The sequence below is a fragment of the Schistocerca cancellata genome, chromosome 10 (assembly GCF_023864275.1).
Source record: "Schistocerca cancellata isolate TAMUIC-IGC-003103 chromosome 10, iqSchCanc2.1, whole genome shotgun sequence".
Classification (NCBI taxonomy): domain Eukaryota; kingdom Metazoa; phylum Arthropoda; class Insecta; order Orthoptera; family Acrididae; genus Schistocerca; species Schistocerca cancellata.
In genome coordinates this window covers 16,489,429-16,515,535 of record NC_064635.1, presented here as the reverse complement: position 1 = coordinate 16,515,535, position 26,107 = coordinate 16,489,429, and the positions used below count along the sequence as shown (strand labels likewise).

The following is a 26,107-nucleotide window of genomic DNA, read 5'->3' as shown; positions in this document are numbered from 1 at the left end:
GCATCCACGGCGCGAAGAATACGAGGCTGTATTCTTGCCTGTGGCGCCCAGACGTGACACCGACACTTAATCATGTAGTGCCCATTAAGTGATGAATATCTCCACAAAGCTTGAGAAACCCGAGACTGGTGCCTCGTGGTGCAACACTTTCCATTTACGTGGCTGTATTCAACTGAGTAGTCATAAATGCAAGCTAGACTTGTTGTGTATGTAGTTCCCCGTAGTCAGCGTATACACAACTTTCCCCATAGAGCGCGCCCCGCTAAGCACAACAGCGCAGGTGCAGTGCTCATCCGTCTCCGCACCACGAGATGGCGCTGCCTTAGAGACGGACCAAATTCTGCTTCCACCGATCCGTGTATTAATATGTAACGCAGCCAATGAGATTGCTGCTAACGTAGAACATTTTCTCCTCACGGATCACACTCGCACTTGATACCTGAACGCTCGAGGTATTATAACGAGTGTACAGACCTCCGATTAGTCAGTCTGTATTTGTGTGCACCAGTCTGTACCAGTCTGCATTAGTCTGTAGTCAAGTTTCAGTCTGCGTCTAATAACATTATCATATTCCTGTACATAGCCATGAAGATAAATGTATAGACACTTTTGTCAAGTATCACAGATATGTGAGAATAACATTAACGTACCAATACCAAAGGATCTTGAGATTGTGAATTGAAAATAGCATCGAGAACCAAGTTAAGTAATTTTTATGCTTATTATTTTAATAAATGTGTGTGAAAATTAATCAAGTTCTGTTTAAAGTTGGTCACCGTCAATCTGCTACTCTAAGCGTGCAAGTGGCATTTCTATCGTCTGACCTAACGGCAGAAGGTAAGCACGCCACAATAAGACCACGAGACATATTGCTGACACTCGCCTACTTCGTTAGAGCGACAAGTCAAATAATCTGATGGTGTGTGTACCGAAGGTCTTACAGTACGGACACCACAAGACTGAAACTTACCAGCCATCGGCAGAACGGGCCCCAGCAACAAAGAATTTTTTCTTCCAACTCCCTCAGACGCGTCATGCTGACCATGACGTGTGTTTCACCACAGATTATTTGATGAACTTTGGTTGCGGAGAGCGACGACACTTCCTCGCCTGCTGGCCTGATCCAAGCTGGATTCGAACCCAGGATGTGCGCCTCAAGAGGTCCTACACAGTCGTACTTTATTCGAGTCACTACGCTGTTGCAAGTTGTCACGTCATTCCTAACGTACGCCCCAACAATATTGTGCCAGTTTTTCCAGTCGGCGGTGAGACAAACGCTCTCCGCGTTCATCCACTCCCTTACGCTTCTGCATAAATCTCCACACATACGTACGCAGGAGCTTTCACCGGCGCCGAGCAACTGTTTCAACTCTTCATAAATGTAGCTCTCTATTGTTGTAGCGTTGCTCTGACGAAAGAAAAAGTAAAAGTTTTGCAGAAATTGCTCGTCATCGTGCACTACACTCCTGACATCCTTATTGTCTTCTCTAAGTCTGTAGGAAGAACCGCCCGCTTGAAGAAGTTGCAACCCAGGAACTGATTCCGCCTCGTGTTCCACAAACATATGCCGTGCGTCTTCGTCCAGGTCGAGATTTGTAGACAATACAAGTGCGTAACTGCCAGCCTCTAAAGAGTTCCTGATTTTCTCGTAAGATTCGTGGTACGCCTCTATAGAGAAATCTTTACCGCCCTTCTTATTCCCCTTGGGGCTCATGAGGCTCGCCTTGGTAACTGTTGTCTGCTTGGCGGACGTCTTGTGCTTCAGTTGCGCCAGCAGAGTACACGCGCCGGGGCTTTGGTTGCTGCTCCAGCAGAGGATGGCGTCGTCAAACTTGCCGCCGGCGGCGTCGTTGGCCGAGAGGGCGAACTGCAGCCCCTCCCGGACGCCCCTCAGAAACAGCAGGGCCAAGCAGCGCTCCTCGTAGCGGTCGCCTTCGCCGGTGGCGTAGCCACCCGTCTTCTCGTACTTCAGCTGGGCCGCCCTGAAACAAAGACCTCCCGTTGCATTGTTCGCTCGGCACACTTCGTCATACAATGTGTCTCTACGTTTTCCAAAGGCAAGTTACCCGTTAGGTATAGGCAACAGAAGTAATCCACTAAATCCGCCAGGTTGGCCGTGCGGTCTAAAGCCGTCGGCACACGGACCGTGCATCCGAACGTTGAACGTCGAGCGTGCCGAGTTTCTGACGTCATAGCGTGGAATAGCACGTTCGTGAGTCTTTCCGAAGGTGCGGAGCAATATCTGGCATGTCAGATATTCTGAGCGTTGACCTATGAGATGGCGCAATGCCACCTACGTCACACGCACGCCGTCTCCCTTCGGTACAGAGTTGTGAGGCGCCATATTGGCATCGTTTCAAGCGTTTTTTACCAAAATGTCCCGCTGTCCCGAAAGTTTTTTTGGGGACGCTCAAATGTCCCCTTTTTTTATGATTCCGCTTGGCTAGAGTATTTTACATTACTCGTTGTTTGACTAGTTATTAACTGCGCAATTATTTAGCGCTAGGAGGCGTGTGATGACTTTCAGCATACCCCAAACACGCACCGAACTGTCAAAAATCGCAAGCAATTTTAAATATTAAAGAATGGTGTTTACCATTTCTCACACCTTTTAAAGCATTTGACTGAGTTAATACTGAAAAGGAGCAGCTACAGAGTAATAATATTCAGGACTGTTGTGTTTTTGTTAAAAGTATTGTACCAAATTTTCCTGTCGATGAAGACGAACTGTTCTATGAATTTTCGTGTGCACAGCACCTCATAAAAAGTGAAGTAGGAGACAAAGAAAGTGTTAGTGCAACGTGGTGTAACGTATCTGCTTATTTCAAAAGTAAAAACATTAACATGAAAAACATGATTCATTTGGTAGAGCTTTGTCTGGCAATTCCTGGGTCAAATGCTGCTATGGAACGTGTGCTTTCGTTAGTGAGCTCTTTGTGGTCAGATGAAAAAAAAAAAAAAAACAGAATGAAAGTTTAAACAGTGAGGGCCTTGCTCATTGTCAAAACACACTTTAATGGTGTATCGTGTACTGACTCTTGTGATACAATTTCAAACGAAAATGCACTTCTTGATAAAGTACATAAAAGTGAAAAGTACGGTGATAGTGTGGCAGAATAATTGTAAAAAGTGCGATAGGCCTAGCAAGCCAGTAGTGGATAAATCAACTGCTTTTAAAAAGGGAAGATGCCTCGGATCACGGAACGGATTTAAAGGAAACCGACCAAGCAATGGAAAAGGATTACGAGATGGTTTACGACTGGGCACCTTAAACGTAAGGACTCTAACTGGGAAGTTAGAAGAAATTGTAGAAATGATGGAAAGGAGGAAATTGGACATCTTGGGACTTGCTGAGACTAGGTGGAGAGGAGTTGGTGAAAAACCACTAAGTAAAGGATGTAAACTGTACTGGATAGGGAATGAGAGGGGAAGAAATAGAGAGGCAATAGTGGTCAGAGAGGGTCTGCAGGAGGAGGTGGAAGGTATCAATGATCGAATGATAAAAGCCAGAGTACGAGTGAAAGGAAAAAGCATTGAAATCATCCAATCATATGCCCCACAGGTGGGGTGTACAAAAAAGGAGAAGGAGGAATTTGAAGATGACATGCAAAAGCAGCTAAATGGAGGAAATCAGATTATAATAGGGGACCTTAATGCACATGTTGGCACAGACAGGAAAGGATTCGAGGAGGTAATGGGACCAGAGGGCTGGGGGAACCGAAATAGAGAAAGAAAATTGTTGCTGGAATTCTGCAAGAGGAATGGGCTGGCGATCGCAAATTCCTGGTACAAGAAGAGAAGTAGTCACAAAATAACTTGTTACAGTGGGGACTGGTCCCAAACTTCAGTAGTAGACTATGTACTAGTGGATAGGCAGATGATGAGCAGCCTCACAGATGTTAAGGTCATTCCATCTGAGGCCTTAGACAGTGACCATCGGCTGTTGGTAGCCACCCTGAGAGAGAAAAAAGATAGGAGGGCAACAGATATACAGGACATGGATGCTGAAAGAGGATGAACGGAGGACCCAGTACCAGACACTGATCAGGAAGAAGCTGCCAAAGGAAGATCAGAGAACAGTGGAAGAAGAATGGGGAGATTTTAAGAGGGCTCTAATTGAGGCAGCTGAGACTGTGTGCGGAAGAACTAGCACAAAGAGGAGAAGTAGGGAAACCCCATGGTGGAACAACATATGTAAAGAGGCAGTACTTCGAAAGAACAAAACCTTCAGAGAATGGTTTCAGACCCGAACAGAGGAAGCTAGGATAAAATATAAGGAAAGCAAGAAAGCGGCACAGACCATAGTAAGGGCGGAGAAGAAGAAGTGGATGGAAAAATGGACAAGAATGTTAGAAGAGGACAGCGAAGGGAACAAAAAAGTACTTTACACCATGGTAAGAAATAAGAGGAACGACAGAAGCGAGTGCCTGAGAATCATGGATAATAATGGAAGAGTTGTGGAGGAAATGCAGGAGCTCAAAAAGATTTGGAAGGAGTACTTTGAAGATCTGTTGAATGCCGCCAAGCGGGTAACTAACAGCGATGGAGAGCCTAAGGCAGCAGACGATTATAATAGTGGGGAAATTGATGATCTAACTTGGAATGAAGTGGAAGAAGCCATAAAGAGGATAAAGGGGGCAAGGCACCAGGTTGGGACGAAGTAACAGTGGATATGATACGAACAGCAGGAGAAGTAGGAACCCAGTGGCTATACAGAGTGCTGAGGGTGGTGTGGAAGGAGAACAGAATTCCTGAGGATTGGAAGAAAGGAATTATAGTCCCGATCTTCAAGAAAGGGGATAAAAGGAGATGTGAGAACTACAGAGGAATCACCCTGCTATGCCACTGTGGAAAAATCTATGAAAGGATCCTGGAGAAGAGAATAAGAAGCAGTATTGAAAGTAGACTGCAAGAGGAGCAGTACGGTTTCAGACCGGGAAGATCAACAACGGACCTCATATTTGCGGTAAGGCAACTGCAGGAAAGGCACTATGAGTACGGGAAGGACTTAATCATGGCCTTTTTAGATATTGAGAAGGCGTATGACAGTATCTGTAGGGACAAGCTCTGGGTAGTGCTGAATGCAAAAGGGATAGATGAAGAGATAACACGAATAGTCAGAAAAATGTATGAGGGAAGTGAGAGTTGTGTGAAAGTGGGGAGGGAACGTACTGCATGGTTCAAGCTGGAAAATGGGCTGCGACAGGGAAGTGCACTTTCGCCTGTATTGTTTATTATTGTTATGGATGAAATCCTACAGCAAGTATCAGATGCAATTGGAGATCATAAAATGAAAGCAGTGCTTTTTGCCGATTACCTGATGTTATGGGGAAATTGCGAGAAGGAGGTGCAAGAGCAGTTAGATGCATGGGAGGCAACGGCAGCACAATATGGAATGCATTTCTCTGCAAAGAAAAGTGAAATAATTGTCACAACAAGGAAGAAGGATAGGCCAAATGCGGATATAACTTGTGGAGGGGAAAAAATACAAGTGGTAGAGAACTTCAAGTACCTGGGAAGCGTGATTGAAAGTAAGGGGGGAAACGCAATGGAAATAAATGAAAGGTGCAGAAAAGCAGGGCAGTTCTACAAATGCATTAGGGGGCTTATTTGGAGCAAGGAGGTGCCACAGAAATCCAAGGGAATTATATACCGAACCTACTTTGTCCCCATATTGGCATACGGAAGTGAGACATGGGTAATGCACAAAAGCGACAAAAGTAGAATACAGGCTAGTGAAATGAAGTTCCAGAGGAGCAGGTTGGGTGTAACAAGACGAGACAGATTGCGAAATGTGTATGTGAGGGAAAGACTAAAGGAGGAACCAGTACAGGACAGGATAGAAAAATCAAGACTGCAGTGGTATGGACACATGAAGAGAATGGATGAGGGAAGAATTCCAAAGAGGATGTTTGATCTGCAACTGGAGGGGAAGAGGCCCAGAGGAAGACCAAGAGATAGATGGGTGAAGGGAGTGAAGGAATGTGTGATGAGAAAAGGAGAGAACTGGACGAAGGTGGAAGAGGGGGAATGGTGGAAAGACAGAACACGATGGAGGGGCTTGTGTTCCCGACAGACCCAGCCAGTGGCTGGAAACTGTCCAAGATGATGATGATGATTTGGGATCATATGAGTGCACGCTGTAAAGGTAACCTTGTATGTGTATTAAATTCAGTCAATACAATATTTAAGTCCCGTTTTTTTCCTTCATTGTCCCAGGTTTTTCTCTAATTTATTTTAAATGTCCCCTTTTTCAATGAAAATGAAATGGACACCCTAGTATATATGCCGTTTCTGAGCATCAGCAAATTCAGAATCGTTGGAAAACCCGTTGTTAACTCTGTGATTCGTTCCAGTAAAATAACGAGAAACATCATATTCGTGGCAAAAGAATTATTGTACCTTGCGTCTTATGAGAGTAGGCTATTTGAAGGCAGTGACACAAGGATGATCCACCCAAAATGCATTGTTCTTGTACAATTTGTTATAATTAAATTTCAATTAGTAACGTATCTACGATGTTTTCTGCAACGGATAACATACTTGGATTACTTGCGAGATGTGCCTGTGTGTTGTTGGTTTAGCGTAATGAGTAGTGTAACTGTCTTGTATTTAGTTGTTAGTTGGGGCGGTGGTTCGCCTCTTGACACTCCTGTATTTTATTTCTTATTATTAGCGTTTTTATTACGTTCTGATACTTTATTATTAGTTTAATATAAGTATATACTATGATATTTGATGTTATGTAAATATAAGTTCACCTTTTTTTGAGGGGTGACTTTGTTCGATTGGCTTAATCTACAGGACAGCTTGCGCTACTTCCATAAAGATATTTTGCTCCTTTTTCTTTTACGCTTCGTAATTCAGATGTTGCAAAGATTCTGCTACTGGGTATGAACAGTGATCAAGTAAGACTGACCTTGCGGTTTTAATAAAATGTGGGAATGATGAAATAATGTTTATCTTATGCGGAGAAGTGTTCCAAATTTGTGCCGCACTGTTTGTAATGGAACTTTTATATGTCTCTGTCCTTATTGATTGGACATGGTACATTCCCTTCCGCTTTCAAACCGCCGCCTCCACATCTTACTCGATACAACCAGTACCTTCTTCTTCGACATCTTGGCGAGATACAGAGCTTCTTTTCCGAAATCGAAATATGTATATCTTTTGGGAAACGAAAGCAATTCCGACGATCATGTACCAGTACGTAATTAGTTCTGCCAAGTATAAATATAGATCCCTCTGTCTGTACGGTAGCTTCCTTTCACACTTCCTGATTGCGATAGAAACAGTCCATCGGCATGGGAGCAACAAGAAAGGAACGATGTAAAGAGAATGCGAATGTAGGCTAATCATTTCTTTTTGATCGCTGCATTTGTGCCTACTTTAATTGTCACAACTGCATGCCCAAAAGACGATAAGGAAAGAAGAAATGGGTATGTGAATGTTTGAAAAGAAGAACGACATACTCCATATTAATTTACTCTCTAAAATCCGATATCCCTTGCGGCGAAACATTAGTTAATAAAGTGTAGCGGGACAATGTTCAAAACATGACTGAAAGTACGGTCATAAGCAGAGATAAGAACATCTATGATTGACATGTCATCTAAAGTCGACGTACAATTTTAAAATGTTAGAAACTAGGAAATGAAGTAATACAGAATGCTATGCTTGTAACATACGTTGTTGTTCTACATTGTTTAGCTCTGGTATTTACAGGGTCACAGACAAAGCCTCCTAGGTTTTGGAGGGAAAAGCCTTAATTGTAATGATCTCGACTAGAACAGAAACAAGAAGCACAACTTGAGGAAAAATAATGTAATGTGTGTTCCAGCTCACAAGCGACATTGAAGCAGGTAGTTCCTGTGACTTAGTATGGACAGAGGTTATATTCGACAACCGGAATAAATTAATAACCGGTTTCTTTTACCGACCCCCGGTCTCAGATGAAACAGTTGCTGAACATTTCAAAGAAACCTCGAGTCTCATCGCAAATAGGTACCCTACTCATACAATTATAGTTGGCAGTGACTTCAATCTACCTTCCGTATGTTGACAAAAATACATTTTCAGACGCTACTGTAGATAGAAAACCACTTCCATAATTGTTCTAAATGCTTTTTATAAAATTATTTTGAACAATTAGTTCACGAGGCCATTCAAATTGTAAATGCTTACGAGAACACACTTGACCTCTTAGCCACAAATAATCCTGAGCATCACGGCGGCTACAGGGATTAGTGAACATACAGTCGTAGCGAGGCTCAATGCCGTAACAAAGAAATTCACCAAAACTAAACGCGAAATTTATATATTTATAAAACAAACTAAAAATTCGGTTGACGCCTTTCTAAGAGACAGTCTCCAATCCTTCCAAACTATGTATGTGAAGACTATATGTGGCTTAAGTTCACAGAAATAGTATCAACAGCACTCGAGAGATTCACACCAAATAAATTAATAAGAGACGGAACTGATCTCCCATGGTACACAAAACACGACAGAAAGCTGCTGCAGGAGCACCGAAAAAGGCACGTATAATTTAGACGAGCGCAAAATCTCCAAGATTGGCGAAGTTTTACTGTAGCTAGAAATTTGGTGCGGATTTCCATGCGAGATGCATTTAATAGTTTCCACAACGAAACTCTCTCTAGACATGTGGCGAAAAATCCAAAGAGATTCTGGTCCTATGTTAAGAAAACCAGCGGAAAGGCTCAGTAAGCTATGAGGAGGAAGAGGGGGAGAAAAGGAACCCAACCCTTCGGAGCAGGTAAAATCGTGGCAAATGTCCGGCGTGGCAAATGTCCGCACACCCCGGTGAACCGGCCAGTCTGCAGATGGTTTTTAGGCGGTTTTCGATCTGCCTTGGCGAATGCGTGCTCGTTCCCCTTATTCCGCCTCAGTTACACTATGTCGGCGAACAAGTTCTCCACGTACGCGTACACCACCATTACTCTACCACGCAAACATAGGGGTTGCACTCGTCTGGGGTGAGACGTTCCCTGGGCGGTCCACCGGGGGCCGAACCGCACAATAACCCTGGGTTCGGTGAGGGGCGGCGGAGGGGCGAAGTGGACTGCGGTAGCCGTCGTGGGGTTGTGGACCACTGCGGCTGCGGCGGGTCGGAGCCTCTCCGTCGTTTTTAGGTCCCCAGTTAACATACAATACAATAATATACACTAAATTACAAGTCCATATCACTAACTGCGATATGCTGCAGGATTTTTGAACATATATTGTGTTCGAACATTACGAACTACCTCGAAGATAACTGTCAAATTAACATAGTCAACACCAATTTAGAAAACATCGTCCCTGCGAAACACAGCTAGGTCGTCACTCACACGAAGTGTGCAGCGTTAGTGACAAAGGGTTTCCAATTGATTCCGTATTTGTAGATTTGCCGAAGGCTTCTGCCACCTTTCGTCGCAAGAGGCCTGTAGCCAAATTAAGCGTGCTTATGGTGTTGACAGATGCGAAAATTACCGAACTATCAGTTTAATAAGTCACAGCTGCAAAATACTAACGCGAATTCTTTACAGACGAATGGAAAAACTGGTAGAAGCCGACCTCGGGGAAGATCAGGTTGGATTCCGTAGAAATATTGGAAAACGTGATGCAGGGAAGCAGTGGTTGGGAAGGGAGTGAGACAGGGTTGCAGCCTCTCCCCGATGTTATTCAATCTGTATACTGAGCAAGCAGTGAAGGAAACAAAAGAAAAATTCGGAGTTGGTATTAAAATCCATTGAGCAGATAAAAAAACTTTGAGGTTCGCCGATGACATTGTAATTCTGTCAGACACAGCAAAGGACTTGGAAGAGCAGTTGAACGGAATGAATAGCGTCTTGAAAGGAGGATATAACATGAACATCAACAAAATCAAAACGAGGATAATAGAATTTAGTCGATTTAAGTCGGGTGATGCTGAGGGAATTAGATTAGGAAATGAGACGACCGAGAAAAGCGGCGTTTCCGTAGAGCTGTCAGTACTGACAGACAGGCAACACTGCGTGATGCAGCCGCAGAAGTCAATATCAGGCGTGCGACCAACGTATCTGTTAGGAGACTGCGGCGGAATTCGTTAATGACGGGGCTGTGACGGCTATGACGCCATCCCCAGGCGTTTTTGCTACCAGAGACGCCACAGGGGAAGACTGCACTGTAGTTCCTTCTCTAGATTGTCGCGCAGATGACAAAATGGTAGATATCGAAATAGACGACAGAGTGATAGAGAAACAATTAAAATCGCTCAAAAGAGGAAAGGCCGCTGGACCTGATGGGATACCAGTTCAATTTAACACAGAGTACGCGAATGAACTTGGCCCCCTTCTTGCAGCGGTGTACCGTAGGTCTCTAGAAGAGCGTAGCGTTCCAAAGGATTGGAAAAGGGCACAGGTCATTTCCGTTTTCAAGAAGGGACGTCGAACAGATGTGCAGAACTATAGACCTATATCTCTAACGTCGATCAGCTGTAGAATGTTGGAACACGTATTATGTTCGTGTATAATGACTTTTCTGGAGACTAGAAATCTACTCTGTAGGAATCAACATGGGTTTCGAAAAAGACGATCGCGTGAAACCCAGATCGCGCTATTCGTCGACGACACTCAGAGGGCCATAGACATGGGTTCACAGGTAGATGCCGTGTTTCTCGACTTCCGCAAGGCGTTCGATACAGTTCCCCACAGTCGTTTAATGAACAAAGTAAGAGCATATGGACTATCAGACCAATTGTGTGATTGGATTGAAGAGTTCCTAGATAACAGAACGCACCACGTCATTCTCAATGGAGAGAAGTCTTCCGAATTAAGAGTGATTTCAGGTGTGCCGCAGGGGAGTGTCGTAGGACCGTTTGCTATTCACAATATACATAAAAGACCTTGTGGATGACATCGAAGGTTCACTGAGGCTTTTTGCGGATGATGCTGTGGTATATCGAGAGGTTGTAACAATGGAAAATTGTACTGAAATGCAGGAGGATCTGCAGCGAATTGACGCGTGGTGCAGGGAATGGCAATTGAATCTCAATGTAGAGAAGTGTGCGAATACATTGAAAGAAAAATCCCTTATCATTTAGCTACAATATAGCAGGTCAGCAACTGGAAGCAGTTAATTCCATAAATTATCTGGGAGTTATTTAAAATGGAATGACCATATAGAATCAATCGTCGGTAAAGCAGATGCCAGACTGAGACTCATTGGAAGAATCCTAAGCAAATGCAATCCGAAAACAAAGGATATAGGTTACAGTACGCTTGTTCGCCAACTGCTTGAATACTGCTCAGCAGTGTGGGATCCGTACCAGATAGGGTTGATAGAAGAGATAGAGAGGATCCAACGGAGAGCAGCGCGCTTCGTTACAGGATCATTTAGAAATCGCGAAAGCGTTACGGAGATGACAGATAAACTCGAGTGGAAGACTCTGCAGGATAGACGCTCAGTAGCTCGGTACGGGCTTTTGTTGAAGTTTCGAGAACATACCTTCACCGAGGAGTGAAGCAGTATATTGCTCCCTCCTACGTATATCTCGCGAAGAGACCATGAGGATCAGAGAGATTAGAGCCCACACAGAGGCATACCGACAATCCTTCTTTCCACGAACAATACGAGACTGGAATAAAAGGGAGAACCGACAGAGGTACTCAAGGTACCCTCCGCCACACACCGTCAGATGGCTCGCGGATTATGGATGTAGATGTAGATGTAGAAGCGTGCTATCGTCTTTGCCAACAGCACGATGTCGCCTGCAGCGCCTCTGGCGTGCTCGTCACCATATTGGTTGGACGCTAAATGACTGGAGAACTTTGGTCTGGTCAAGTGAGTCTCGATTTCAATTGGGAAGTGCCTGTGTTTGGGTTCGAGTGGAGCGCAGACCCCACGTAGCCGTGGACCCAAGTTCTCTAAAGTGTTGTTTCTCGAGCCTCAGTGAATCGACTGGACCTCACCAGTTCGGGACCACACTACTCAGCCTGCCCATTGCCACAGTGACTCTTCGACCCCAATAGACAGTGCGCCCGACTCTTTCCCTGGCCAGCGCATCGTCTGGAGCTCCTACTGCTTGGAAACATACGTAGCCGTGGACCCAAGTTCTCTAAAGTATTGTTTCTCGAGCCTCAGTGAGTCGTGGGTCGTCGAGAGACCGGCAGCTGCCGCATCTGGCGAACTTTGGCGCAGAATCCTGTGATGCAAGCTTAGTTTGACGCCATCGCCAGGCGTTTCTGCTGCCAGAGACAGGGGCTCCGTGTACTAAACTTCACACCCCGTGGACCCCCAAAATAATCTACAAATTTTAATACGTATTCTTTCTGCCATGCCGCATACAAGCAATAACTGCAATTTTAACGGTTTTCTATGAGATCAGCTCCACAGCTTCTGAGAATTTCTTACATGACTCCATGTTACCTACAGCTCTTGAATTTTAGTATATTTGAGTGCAACGTTATCTGTGACAAAGCTTGAATTTCATCAAATGAGTCTGTTAGGAGTTCAAATTTTCAGTGTTTGCGATCTTTAGCAAAGTTAATAGTAATGACCAGGGATGTGATTTGTGAAATCGAAACAAGTTTAAATTTAAACTGATTATCAGAAGAAGAAGATGAAGAAGAAGAAGCAGAAGTTTCTGAAGCAAACACTCTCTGTAGTTGACTGTCCGAGGAAGGACAAGGTCCGTTCATGCGGGATGACGGAACAGTGTTGGGTAATCGCAGGACTATCTATCGCTTCTGCCGTTTTCCCGTGGTTACGTACGGTTGGCATGCTTAATCGGATTTGGCAAGTTTAAAGGGCGGCCGGATGCCCTTCTGGCCGTCAAACCGTACCCCCTGGAATGGAATGAGTGTACGCCAACTGTCTGTAACTAGTGTAATCCATGGAAAAGTGCGAATGTGTTCAGATGTCTGCAAGCTGTGTAACTGAGGCGCGCCGGCCGTTGGTGGCCGAGAGGTTCTAGGCGCTTCAGTCTGGAACCATGCGATCGCTACGGTCGCAGGTTCGAATCCTGCCTCGGGCATGGATGTGTGTGATGTCCTTAGGTTAGTTAGGTTTAACCAGTTCTAAGTTCTAGGGGACTGATGGTCTGTTGTGTACATACTTCCACGTAGTCAGCGCGTACACAACTTTCACACTAGAGCGCGCCCCACTAAGCACAACAGCGCAAGCGCAGCGCTCGTCTGTCTCCGCACTACGAGATGGCGCTGCCATAGAGACGGACCAAATTCTGCTTCCGCCGATCCACGTATTAATATGAAACGCAGCCAATGAGATTGCTGCTAACGCAGAACCTTTTCTCCTCGCGGATCACACTCGTGCAGTGATACCTGAACGCTCGAGGTATTATAACGCGTGTACAGACCTCTGATTAGTCAGTCTGCATCAGTCTGCATTAGTCTGTGGTCAAGTTTCAGTCTGCGCCTAATAAGATCATCATATTCCTGTACATAGCCATGAAGAGAAATGTATAGACGCTTTGTCAAGTATCAGAGATATATGAGAATAAGATCAACGTACCAAGACCAAAGGAATTTCAGATTGTCAATTGTAAATAGCATCCAGAACCAAGTTAAGTTATTTTTATGCTTGTTATTATTTTAATAAATGTGTGTGGAAATCAATCAAGCTCTGTTTTAAGTTGGTCATCGTCAATCTGCTACTCTAAGCGTGCAAGTGGCATTTCTATCGTCTGACCTAACGGCAGAAGGTAAACACGCCACGATTAGACCACGAGACATACTGCTGACACTCGCCTACTTTGTTAGAGCGACAAGTGAAATAATCTGATGGTGTGTGTACTGAAGGTCTTACAGTACGCACACCACATGGCCTCAGATGTTAACTCCCATAGTGCTGAGAACTGAGGCGCGATGTGGGACCAGCCTGGTGTTCACCTGGTGGGACGTGGAAAACCGCCTAAAAACAACATCCAGGCTGGGCGGCAGACCGGCTGTTGTCGTTAACCCGCCGGGCGGATTCGATCTGGGGCTGGCACACCTACCCGAGTCCAGGAAGCAGCACATCTAGCGCTCTCGGCCAACCCGGTGGGTAATCGCAGGACTGTACGTGCTTGTTAGAAAACTGTGATTTCCTTGCAGGCTAAAAGAGGGCAGCACTGACGCAAGTGAGCGTGCAGTCGTGCTGCCGGTTGTTTTTCAGAACGGGACACAGGTGCAGTCACGCTAAATGTTGACAGCACAGCTGCTAGCTCGGACGTGTGTAAGCGCTTGCGAGGAAAATAGCAACAACCTGCAGCCAATTTTACGAGCAAGCAGAAAGAGACATTGAGCCTCTGAGAATGCGACACGGTTGCGTGTTGACAATTGCGTACGTGGTCGCGAAGCGAGCGTGAGCCGGAATGGCGTACCAGTGGATGGAGAAAAGCTTTCCCCCACTAACTGAACTACACTTTTCATACGAAAGCTTACTCAAAGCTTATGGAACACCAGGAATATTGACCATGTTAAAAGCACACGTTGGCGATCATTGAAAGATATGAAATAAAACGTCAGAACGTCAGAACGGTTTCCATTAGGATGTTCAAACTGCACGGTTAGCCGCGAGGCGTGATGGGAATTAGTATACGCATGCATGTTTGGCTTAGTGACGAAGCCCACTTTCATTTGGATAGGTTCGTCAGTAAGGAAAATTTGCGCACTTGGAGAAACGAGAAGTGGCACTTCGCGATCTGGAAGTCTCTCCACACTCAGTGGGTCACTGTGTGCTGTGCAGTGTCCAGTCCCGGAATAATCGGTGCGATATTACTTGATGGCACAGTGGCCACCCATCGATACGTGAAGAATTTGGAAGATGATACCATCCCCATTATTCAAAGTGACCCTGATTTCGACAAGATGCTGAGGCACACAGGCCTCCCCACCAGTGACAAGGTCTAAAGTGGATGGGTGGCTTTTTTTTTCATGTTGTTGTTGTTGTGGTCTTCAGTCCTGAGACAGGTTTGATGCAGCTCTCCATGCTACTCTATCCTGTGCAAGCTTCTTCACCTCCCAGTACGTACTGCAGCCTACATCCTTCTGAATCTGCTTAGTGTATTCATCTCTTGGTCTCCCTCTACGATTTTTACCCTCCACGCTGCCCTCCAATACTAAATTGGTGATCCCTTGATGCCTCAGAACATGTCCTACCAACCGATCCCTTCTTCTGGTCAAGTTGTGCCACAAACTTCTCCCCAATGATATTCAATACTTCCTCATTAGTTATGTGATCTACCCATCTAATCTTCAGCATTCTTCTGTAGCACCACATTTCGAAAGCTTCTATTCTCTTCTTGTCCAAACTATTTATCGTCCATGTTTCACTTCCATACATGGCTACACACCATACAAATACTTTCAGAAATGACTTCCTGACACTTAAATCTATACTCGATGTTAACAAATTTCTCTTCTTCAGGAACGCTTTCCTTGCCATTGCCAGTCTACATTTTATATCCTCTCTACTTCGACCATCATCAGTTATTTTGCTCCCCAAATAGCAAAACTCCTTTACTACTTTAAGTGTCTCATTTCCTAATCTAATTCCCTCAGCATCACCCGACTTAATTCGACTACATTCCATTATCCTCGTTTTCCTTTTGTTGATGTTCATCTTATACCCTCCTTTCAAGACGCTATCCATTCCATTCAACTGCTCTTCCAAGTCCTTTGCTGTCTCTGACACAATTACGATGTCATCGGCGAACCTCAAAGTTTTTATTTCTTCTCCATGGATTTTAATACCTCCTCCGAATTTTTCTTTTGTTTCCTTCACTGCTTGCTCAATATACAGATTGAATAACATTGGGGAGAGGCTACAACCCTGTCTTACTCCCTTCCCTACAACTGCTTCCCTTTCTAGTCCCTCGACTCTTATAACTGCAATCTGGTTTCTGTACAAATTGTAAATAGCCTTACGCTCCCTGTATTTTACTCCTGCCACCTTTGGAATTTGAAAGAGAGTATTTCAGTCAACATTGTCAAAAGCTTTCTCTAAGTCTATAAATGCTAGAAACGTAGGTTTGCCTTTTTTTTCATATAGTTCAATAATTATCACCCTGTATCATGGTGCAAAATATGTAGTCTATTTCAGTGGCCCAATGGTGAACGTACGGGAACCCTGTCCGTGCAACGGGGTTGATACTGCCAGGACACGTTAAAATAGAGAAAAATGCAATGGAAAATGGAAAGTTAGGTACACGTATAAAAAATATTTCTATTCACAATCTCGATCAGCTTTAGCGACAGCTGCGTTACAATGTGGGCCATTAAATAAACATGTTAGCCTCCTAATAACTGTGATAGCAAGTAAACGCTGACACCAAAAGGTTTAGGAGCGTTCTGTCCAGAGGCAGATGAAATCCTGTACCATACCTACTACTCTCGACAAAATACATTGTGTGCAGAACCAGTACACAGGGGTGTCGATGGCTGTGTACGTAATGGGTGACAAAGACGAAGTAAGCTGTGTCGTGTTGAAAACGGAAATAGCTTTCCTGCTTCGCCATTTCTCGCCCTGTTTTTGGTCAACGAATGCTCTATTGCAGTGGGTGACATCATCATCAATTTCGTGCATCATGTATTAACAGCCTGAGACACCATGTCTAACTTTCGATTCCATAACCAAATTTCGCGAAACCCCATACGCTACCAACGCTGTTTTCCCTTTTTGTTCGTTTCAATGAAAATATGTCACCATCGCCTCCATACCACATCCCATCATCATTGCCAACATGGTTTCCTCTTTTTTGGAACTATGAAAACTATGGCGGGGTGAAGATGAAGGTTTGCATCCCATCGAAGATGGCCTCATTATAGACAGCACAGAAGCTCGCGTTAGGGAAGGAAACCACCTAGATCTTTTCAAACGAATCACCCTCGCACTTGCCTTGAGTGGTTTACGGAAATCACAGGAAAACCTAGATCAGATGGGCGTCCGAATCATCGTCCAGTGATTGCGAGTCTCGTATAGCCACTGAATAATATTGCTCGAAACAAAACAAGAAAAAGGAAAAGTTAGTCACTCACGCGAATGTTGTCACTACTGTGCACACAGAATAACATACGCTGCATGATCAAAAGTATCCGGACACCCACAAAAACATACGTTTTTCATATTAGGTGCATTGTGCTGCCAGCTACTGCCAGGTACTCCATATCAGCGACCACAGTAGTCATTAGACATCGTGAGAGAGCAGAATGGGGCGCTCCGCGAAACTCACGGACTTCGAACATGATCAGGGGATTGGGTGTCACTTGTGTCATACGTCACTACGCGAGATTTCCACACTCCTAAACATACCTTGGTCCACTGTCTCCGATGTGATAGTGAAATTGGAGCGTGAAAGAACACGTACAGTACAAAAGGTACAGGCCAACCTCCTCTGTTGACTGACAGAGACTGCCGACAGCTGAAGAGGGTCGTAATGTGTAATAGGCAGACATCTGTCCAGACCATCACACAGGAATTCCAAACTGCATCAGGATCCACTGCAAGTACTATGATAGTTAGGCGGGAGGTGAGAAATCCTGGCTTTCATGGTCGAGCGGCTACTCATCACGCCGGTAAATGCCAAACGACGCCTCGCTTGGTGTAACGAGCGTAAACATTGGACGATTGAACAGTGGAAAAACGTTATGTGGAGTGACGAATCACGTGACACAATGTGGCGATCCGATGGCAGGGTGTGGGTATGGCGAATGCCCGGTGAACGTCGTCTGCCAGCGTGTGTAGTGCAAACAGTAAAAATCGGAGGCGGTGGTGTTGCGGTGTGGTCGTGTTTTTCATGGAGGGGTTTGCTGCCCTTGTTGTTTTGCGTGGCACTATCACAGCACAGGCCTACATTGATGTTTTAAGCACCTTCTTGCTTCCCACTGTTGAAGAGCAATTCGAGGATGGCGAATCCATCTTTCAACACGATCGAGCACCTGTTCATAATGCACGACCTGTGGCGGAGTGGTTACACGGCAATAACATGGACTGGCCTGCACAGAGTCCTGACCTGAATCCTATAGAACACCTTTGGGATGTTTTGGAAAGCCAACTTCGTGCCTGGCCTCACCGACTTCTCCTCAGTGCAGCACTCCGTGAAGAATGGGTGGTCATTCCCCAAGAAACCTTCCAGCACCTGATTGAACGTATGCCTGCGAGAGTGTAAGCTGTCATCAAGGCTAAGTGTGGGCCAAACCACATTGAATTCCAGTATTACACGAACGTGTTAAGTCATTTTCAGCCAGGTGTCTGGATACTATTGACCACACAGTGTAAAGCTCACTGAGGGTGAAACAAGCAAGATTAGAAGTTCACACCCCAGAAGAACGAGACGGATCTCATGAATTTTGACCAACTTCTTTCAGCGTTACTCACCCGGTTCCCCTCTTCAGCAGGTCAGCTCGCTCCTTGATGAATGACATCCTGTAAAACATAAAAAACAGCATTATTAGCACTGAAAGTACTCAGATTGTACGCCTGCCACCTTCCACAGTCCTGGTGTAAGGCTATCGAAGTTCAAAATGTCTCGTTTGTGAGTTATGAGTAGTAGTCCAGTGCTCAGTATGAAGCTTGGTACGAACGCTGGGCACGTTGCTACTGGTGATGGTGTGTCCTTGCCTCTCTGTGGCTTCTGAACTGACTGACCCTGTCACTTACCGGTGGACCCGCACCCTAACCTGGATGCCGAACCATAGTGTTGTTCGCATTTTTCACATCAACAAATTACTCATATGACATGTGTCACCACACCGCTCTCATTGTGTTGTGTAAGTACACACTGTATTTGTTATAGCTGGAATGATGTAGCAGCATTAAATCATCAAAGTCAAGATTACCTCAGAGTGACCGGTACGTGGTTTGGAACCAATGGTCTGTGTGTTAACCGTGGAAAAAGGCGTCAGTATTCTCTTCAGTTTGTGTTTTGGATCATGACGATGAGCGTGGTTCTCCGAAACTCCTTGTATCTGTGCACGAAGTTAGCGTGCGTTAAATATTTGTAAAGTAAACTAATGTGCAGTGTTAGTAGTTACAAGGGAACCTCCCCATCGCACCCCCCTCAGATTATGTTTTAATGTGGCACAGTGGATAGGCATTGAAAAACTGAACACAGGTCAATCGAGAAAACACGAACAAGTTGTGTGGAACTATGAAAAAAATAAGCAAAATATACAGACTGAGTTGCCCGTGGGCACCATAGGCAACATCAACGATATTGTGGGCACAGGAGCGCCGTGGTCCCGTGGTTAGCGTGAGCAGCTACGGAACTAGAGGTCCATGGTTCAAGTCTTCCCTCCAGTAAAAAGGTTTAATTTTTATTTTCAGACAATTATCAGAGTTCAATCACTCACACATAATCAATTTCGCTCTTCAAAATTCCAGGACGTGTTCAGATTTGCTCGGACATATGCACGATTTGACGGTCTACACGCGGAAAAATTTGAAAACGTTAAAAACATGTGATTTGACAGAGCACAGAGAAAACTGTGCGACTGCGAAACTGTTGCATTCATTTCTTGCAGTTTACGTGATACACTCTTCTGTTTTCATCACTTTTTTGGGAGTGATTATCACATCCACAAGAAAACCTAAATCGGGCAAAGTAGAAGAATCTTTTTACCCATTCGCCAAGTGTGCAAGTTAGATGGGTCGACAACATATTCCTGTCATGTGACGCACATGCCGCCGCCAGTGTTGCATAGAATATATCAGACGTGTTTTCCTGGATCAAATGTTTTCGGTTCCCATTGGAGAGGCACGTCCTTTCGTCTTCTAATCGCACGGTTTTGCGGTGCGGTCGCAAAACACGCACACTAAACTTATTACAGTGAACAGAGACGTCAATGACCGAACGGACGGATTATAACTTGCAAAAACAAAGTAAGTAAACTTCTCGCTCAAGGGTAGACTTGAACCAAGGATCTTTCACTCCGCAGCTGCTCACGCTAACCACGGGACCACGGCGCTCCTGTGCCCAGATATGCCTTGATGTTGCATATGTTGCCCATGGACTACTCAGTTTATATATTTTGCTTATTTTTTCATAGTTCCACACAACTTCTTCCTGTTTTCTCGACTGATCTGTGCTTAGTTTTTCAAGGCCTATCCACTGTGCCAAATTATAACTAAATCTGAGGGGGGTGCGATGGGGAGGTTCCCTTGTTAGCTATTGCTCAGTGGGTACTATGCCTTTTCTCACAACCAATAAATAACATATGGATTAAAGTGGGAGGCAAATTCTCCGTTCCATGACCTTTGGTGCTGCTCGTGTTCTTGAAGGACCTAGGAGTACCCCTGACCTTTCTGCTCATACTCTGAAACGTTAATTCGAGTACGCACTTTGCTTCGTAATCTGCCATCACAGTTATAATGGAAACGCGACAGTCGTTATTTACAAAACGCCTCTTTTCTACACTGACGAAATCAGTACTGACAAGGGAACCTCTCCATCGCACCACCCTCAGATTTAGTTATAAGTTGGCACAATGGATAGGCCTTGAAAAACTGAACACAGATCAATCGAGAAAACAGGAGTAAGTTGTGTGGCACTATGAAAAAAATAAGCAAAATTTACAAACTGAGTGGTCCATGCGCAAGGTAGGCAACATCAAGAAAGTGTGAGCTCAGGAGCGCCTTGTCCTGTGGTTAGCGTGAGCAGCTGCGGAACGAGAGGTCCGCGGCCGTACCTTTTTGTAGCACCCTGTATATTGTGAAGCAGCAGGCCTTAAGTCGAAATACCACATAAAACAGGTAGTGGGAAAAGCAGACACCGGACTCAGATTACTGGGAAAAATCTTAAGGCAATGTAACTCATCCACGGAAGAAGTGGCATATAAGGCGCTTTTTCGCCAGATTCTTGGGTACTGTTCATCTGTCTGGGATCCTCATCAGCTAGAACGGATAGAGGAGATAGACAAGTCCAACCAAGAGCGGCTCATTTCGCCACGGGATCGTTCAGCTGGTGAGAGAGCGTTACGGATATGCTAAAACAAACTCCACTGGCAGACGTTACAAGAGAGGCGATGTGCATCACGCAGAGATTTAATGTTGAAATCTCGGGACAGCACTTTTCAGGAGGAGTCGGACAACATATTACTTCTCCCACATACATCTCACGCATCGACCACGAGGAGAAGATTCGAGAAATTAGAGCCAATACTCGAGACTTACCGACAACCATTCTACTCACTCACTATTTGCGAGTGGAACAGGGTTGGAAGGACCAGAAAGTAGTACCGAAAGTAACCTCCGTCACACACCGTTATGTGGCTTGCGGGGTATGATTCAGATGTAGAGATTTGTAGGGACGAATTAGACATTTGAGCTGTGGAAGGGGAACAAGGGGGAAACAAATGGTAGCACCGAAATTTTTCTCTTAACAGGGTGGCTTTATTAGAATGAACAGTTACACTAATTCTCACACACAAATAAACAAAAGATGTTATGTGGATATATGTCCGGAAACGCTTAATTTCCATGTTAGAGCTCATTTTAGTTTCGTCAGTATGTACTGTACTTCCTCGATTCACCGCCAGTTGGCCCAATTGAAGGAAGGTAATGTTGACTTCGGTGCTTGTGTTGACATGCGACTCATTGCTCTACAGTACTAGCATTACACACATCAGTACGTAGCATCAACAGGTTAGTGTTCGTCACGAACGTGGTTTTGCAGTCAGTCCAATGTTTACAAATACGGAGTTGGCAGATGCCCATTTGATGTACGGATTAGCACGGGGCAATAGCCGTGGCGCGGTACGTTTGTATCGAGACAGATTACCAGAACGAAGGTGTCCCGACAGGAAGACGTTCCAAGCAATTGATCGGCGTCTTAGGGAGCACTGAACATTCCAGCCTATGATTCTCAACTGTGGAAGACCTAGAACGATGAGGACACCTGCTATGGACGAGGCAATTCTTCGTGCAGTTGACGATAACCCTAATGTCAGCGTCAGAGAAGTTGCTGCTGTACAAGGTAACGTTGACCACGTCACTGTATGGAGAGTGCTACGGGAGAACCAGTTGTTTCCGTACCATGTACAGCGTGTGCAGGCACTATCAGCAGCTGATTGGCCTCCACGGGTACACTTCTGCGAATGGTTCATCCAACAATGTGTCAATCCTCACTTCAGTGCAAATGTTCTCTTTACGGATGAGGCTTCATTCCAACGTGATCAAATTGTAAATTTTCACAATCAACATGTGTGGGCTGACGAGAATCCGCACGCAATTGTGCAATCACGTCATCAACACAGATTTTCTGTGAACGTTTGGGCAGGCATTGTTAGTGATGTCTTGATTGGGCCCCATGTTCTTCCACCTACGCTCAATGGAGCACGTTATCATGATTTCATACAGGATACTCTACCTGTGCTTCTAGAACATGTTCCTTGACAAGTACGACACAACATGTGGTTCATGCACGATGGAGCTCCTGCACATTTCAGTCGAAGTGTTGGTACGCTTCTCAACAACAGATTCGGTGACCGATGGATTGGTAGAGGCGGACCAATTCCACGGCCTCCACGCTCTCCTGACCTCAATCCTCTTGACTTTCATTTATGGGGGCATTTGAAAGCTTTTGTCTACGCAACCCCTGTACCAAATGTAGAGACTCTTCGTGCTCGTATTGTGGACGGCTGTGATACAGTACGCCTTTCTCCAGGGCTGCATCAGAGCATCAGGGATTCCATGCGACGGAGGGTCGATGTATGTATCTTCGCTAACGGAGGACATTATGAACATTTCCTGTAAGAAACTGTTGGAAGTCACGCTGGTGCGTTTTGTTGCTGTGTGTTTCCATTCCATGATTAATGTGATTTGAAGAGACGTGATAAAATGAGCTCTAACATGGAAAGTAAGCGTTTCCGGACACATGTCCACTAAACATATTTTCTTTCTTTGTGTGTGAGGAATGTTTCATGAAAGTTTGGCGGTACCTTTTTGTAACACCCTGTATAGAAATGATCTAGTAGATAGTGTCGGAAGTTCCATGCGGCATTTCGCGGACGATGCTATAGTATACAGATAAGTTGCAGCTTTCTAGAGTTGCAGCGAAATGCAGGATGATCTGCAGCAAATAGGCACTTGGTGTAGGGAGTGGCAGCTGACACTTAACATAGACAAATGTAATGTATTGCGAATGCATAGAAAGAAGGATCCTTTGTGATATGATTATACGATAGCGGAACAAACACTAGTAGCAGTCACTTCTGTAAAATATGTAGGAGTATGCGTACGGAAAGATTTGAAGTGGAATGATCATATAAAATTTATTGTTGGTAAGGCGGGTGCCAGGTTGAGATTCATTGGGAGAGTCCTTATAAAATGTAGTCCATCAACAAAGGAGGTGGCTTAGAAAACACTCGTTCGACCTATACTTGAGTATTGCTCATCAGTGTGGGATCCGTACCAGGTAGAGTTGACAGAGGAGTTGGAGAAGATCCAAAGAAGAGCGGCGCGTTTCGTCACAGGGTTATTTGGTAAGCGTGATAGCGTTACGGAGATGTTTAGCAAACTCAAGTGGCAGACTCTGCAAGAGAGGCGCTCTGCATCGCCGTGTAGCTTGCTGTCCAGGTTTCGAGAGGGTGCGTTTCTGGATGAGGTATCGAATATATTGCTTCCCCTTACTTATACCTCCCGAGGAGATCACAAATATAAAATCAGAGAGATTCGAGCGCGCACGGAGGCTTTCCGGCAGTCGTTCTCCCTGCGAACCATACGCGACTGGAACAGGAAAGGGAGGTAATGACAGTGGCACGTTAAGTGCCCTCCGCCACACATCGTTGGGTAGCTTGCGGGGTATAAATGTAGATGTAGATGTAGGAGGCCGCTCTGGACAGTTGCGCCTTGACATTTTATGGCAGACGGTGTCTCGAGCAGTTTCCCATCAATAGTGCAGCTGGACAGTGGTGGATTTATTTTTCTACGTATGAGCAGTATGTTACATTTATTTACGCTCAGCGTCAACACAACATTCATGAATTCTCTACAGGTCGTTCTGCAAATTCTTACTACCTTCTGGCGTTGCTGCTTCGGTACAGACAACTGCAACATTTGCGAATAGCCTTAAAGAGCACCCGATCTTTTCTACTAGATTATTTATATACATATTGTAAAAACCAGCGGTCTTATTACACTTGCCTGTGGTACTACGGACATCTCAACAGATGTCACAATGAATATCTGAAATCCCAGCCAACACAGCCGCATATTCGTGTCACACGTGGTCAAAACCGATCCGAAATGCATTCTGTGGATCATGTGGCCCAGTTTGGCCGTCTGCGTTAGTGGATGCTGGCCATGTGCTACACACGTTCGAACTCGTCACCCCCGCGGCGGCAAACTGTCGAAAGCTTTCAGTGTCTGTCGCAGGACTGTTTGCCTCTGAAGCTTCCGACTCTTGACTCGCTCCTTAAAATTACTTTCGTCTCAAGACCGCAGTGTAGCCATACATCTGTCACAGCTCAGTATCTTATTTCATTTTGATTACACAAGTGTGTATACTGCTTCGCGGCCTTTCTTCGTGCAGTTCGTTGAGGCATTTCGCTTCTGTTCGAGAGAAATTAGTCTGTGAGCGTTTTCTGCGACCTGGACAAACCCTTTAGCTACGTAGATCACACAGAAACTAAACTGTTAAGACACTAATGTAATCCATCCAGTGTATGACATCTAAGCGTCATAAGAGAACATTTTCCAACGGTTACTCTGTCATTTTGAAACTGCCCGCTCTTCAGCCTTCACAGCGAATATTTTTGAAACCCTTCGACGAACATTAGCCACAGTCTGCATACCGCAGACTGAGTGACTGCTTCGTCCCCGTGAACCTCACACACGACACAGTGGGTGTCTGAATTCCTAGCCAATCGTTTACGCGACGCACACTGAAAACTCCTCCGCAGTGCGCCACGTTTCATCAACGGAACCTACTTGTGGATCACCTGGCTAGGTTTTCCGTCTGAGCAAGTGGAAACACTCTCTCAAACTACTCACCTCTACGCCGAGAACTTGTGGAACGCTTGTCGTATCTTTGGCAGCACTGGGCTCGTTGCGCAGCTCCAAGTTTCCACTTCACTAGTGCTGCCCTGACACTTTGTTTGTGATAAATCCAGTATTGCTATCAGTTCATATGTGTCTTATCTCAGTACCTCATTCCATCTCGACAGTTTTTTAGCACGTGCGCTATCTTAATCTCACGAAAAACTCGTATCATGCTATTCGAAGCAAGCAAAACTTTCCTGATTGCACAACAGGCAGTCATAAGTGGACACACAAAGCGATTTGTGGAAAATTCCTCACGGTCGTACAGGGTTAAATAGTTAAACGAGATCAACACTAATCAAGAAGCACATTTCAGAGTCTTTTTCTCTTACAAGCCACTCTCACTTTGGAGACATGCAAGTTCTGTCTCATCTTCCTGAATTTCACTCCTCGTTGCCTTGTGAAATTATCTGCTGTGACAGTGCACATAAGACAAACAAAGAAATCATTTATCACCAACAACTAAATAACTACGCTACAGAATGAGATTTTCACTCTGAAGCGGAGAGTGCGCTGATATGAAACTTCCTTGCAGATTAAAACTGTGTGCCGGACCGAGACTCGAACTCGGGACCTTTGCCTTTCGCGCGCAAGTGCTTTACCAACTGAGCTACCCAGGCACTACTCACGCCCAGTCTTCACAGCTTTACTTCTGCCAGTACCTCGTCTCCTACCTTCCAAACTTAACAGAAGCTCTCCTGCGAACCTTGCAGAACTAGCACTCCTGAAATGAAAGAATGGATATTGTGGAGACATGGCTTAGCCACACCCTGGGAGATGTTTCCAGAATGAGATTTTCACTCTGGAGCGGAGTGTGCGCTGATATGAAACTTCCTGGCAGATTAAAACTCTGTGCCGGGTCGAGACTCGAACTCGGGACCTTTGCCTTTCACGGGCAAGTGCTCTACCATCTGAGCTACCCAAGCACGACTCACGCTCTGTCCTCACAGCTTTACTTCTGCCAGTACCTTGTCTCCTGCCTTCCGAACTTTACAGAAGGTCTCCTGCGAACCTTGCAGAACTAGCACTCCTGAAAGAAAGGATACAGCGGAGACATGGCTTAGCCACAGCCTGGGGGATGTTTCCAGAA

The 26,107-nt window shown here is 45.1% G+C and overlaps 1 long non-coding RNA gene across 1 annotated transcript; it reads right to left on the bottom strand.

Annotated features, from left to right (window-relative positions):
* Positions 1-1,952: 1,952 nt before the first annotated feature.
* Positions 1,953-25,001, bottom strand: LOC126106460 (uncharacterized). The gene is made up of 3 exons (XR_007523350.1): positions 24,970-25,001; positions 18,358-18,405; positions 1,953-1,982 (listed from the first exon to the last, which is right to left on the bottom strand). It is a non-coding gene; the product is annotated as an uncharacterized LOC126106460 (long non-coding RNA).
* Between the last annotated feature and the right edge of the window lie 1,106 nt (positions 25,002-26,107).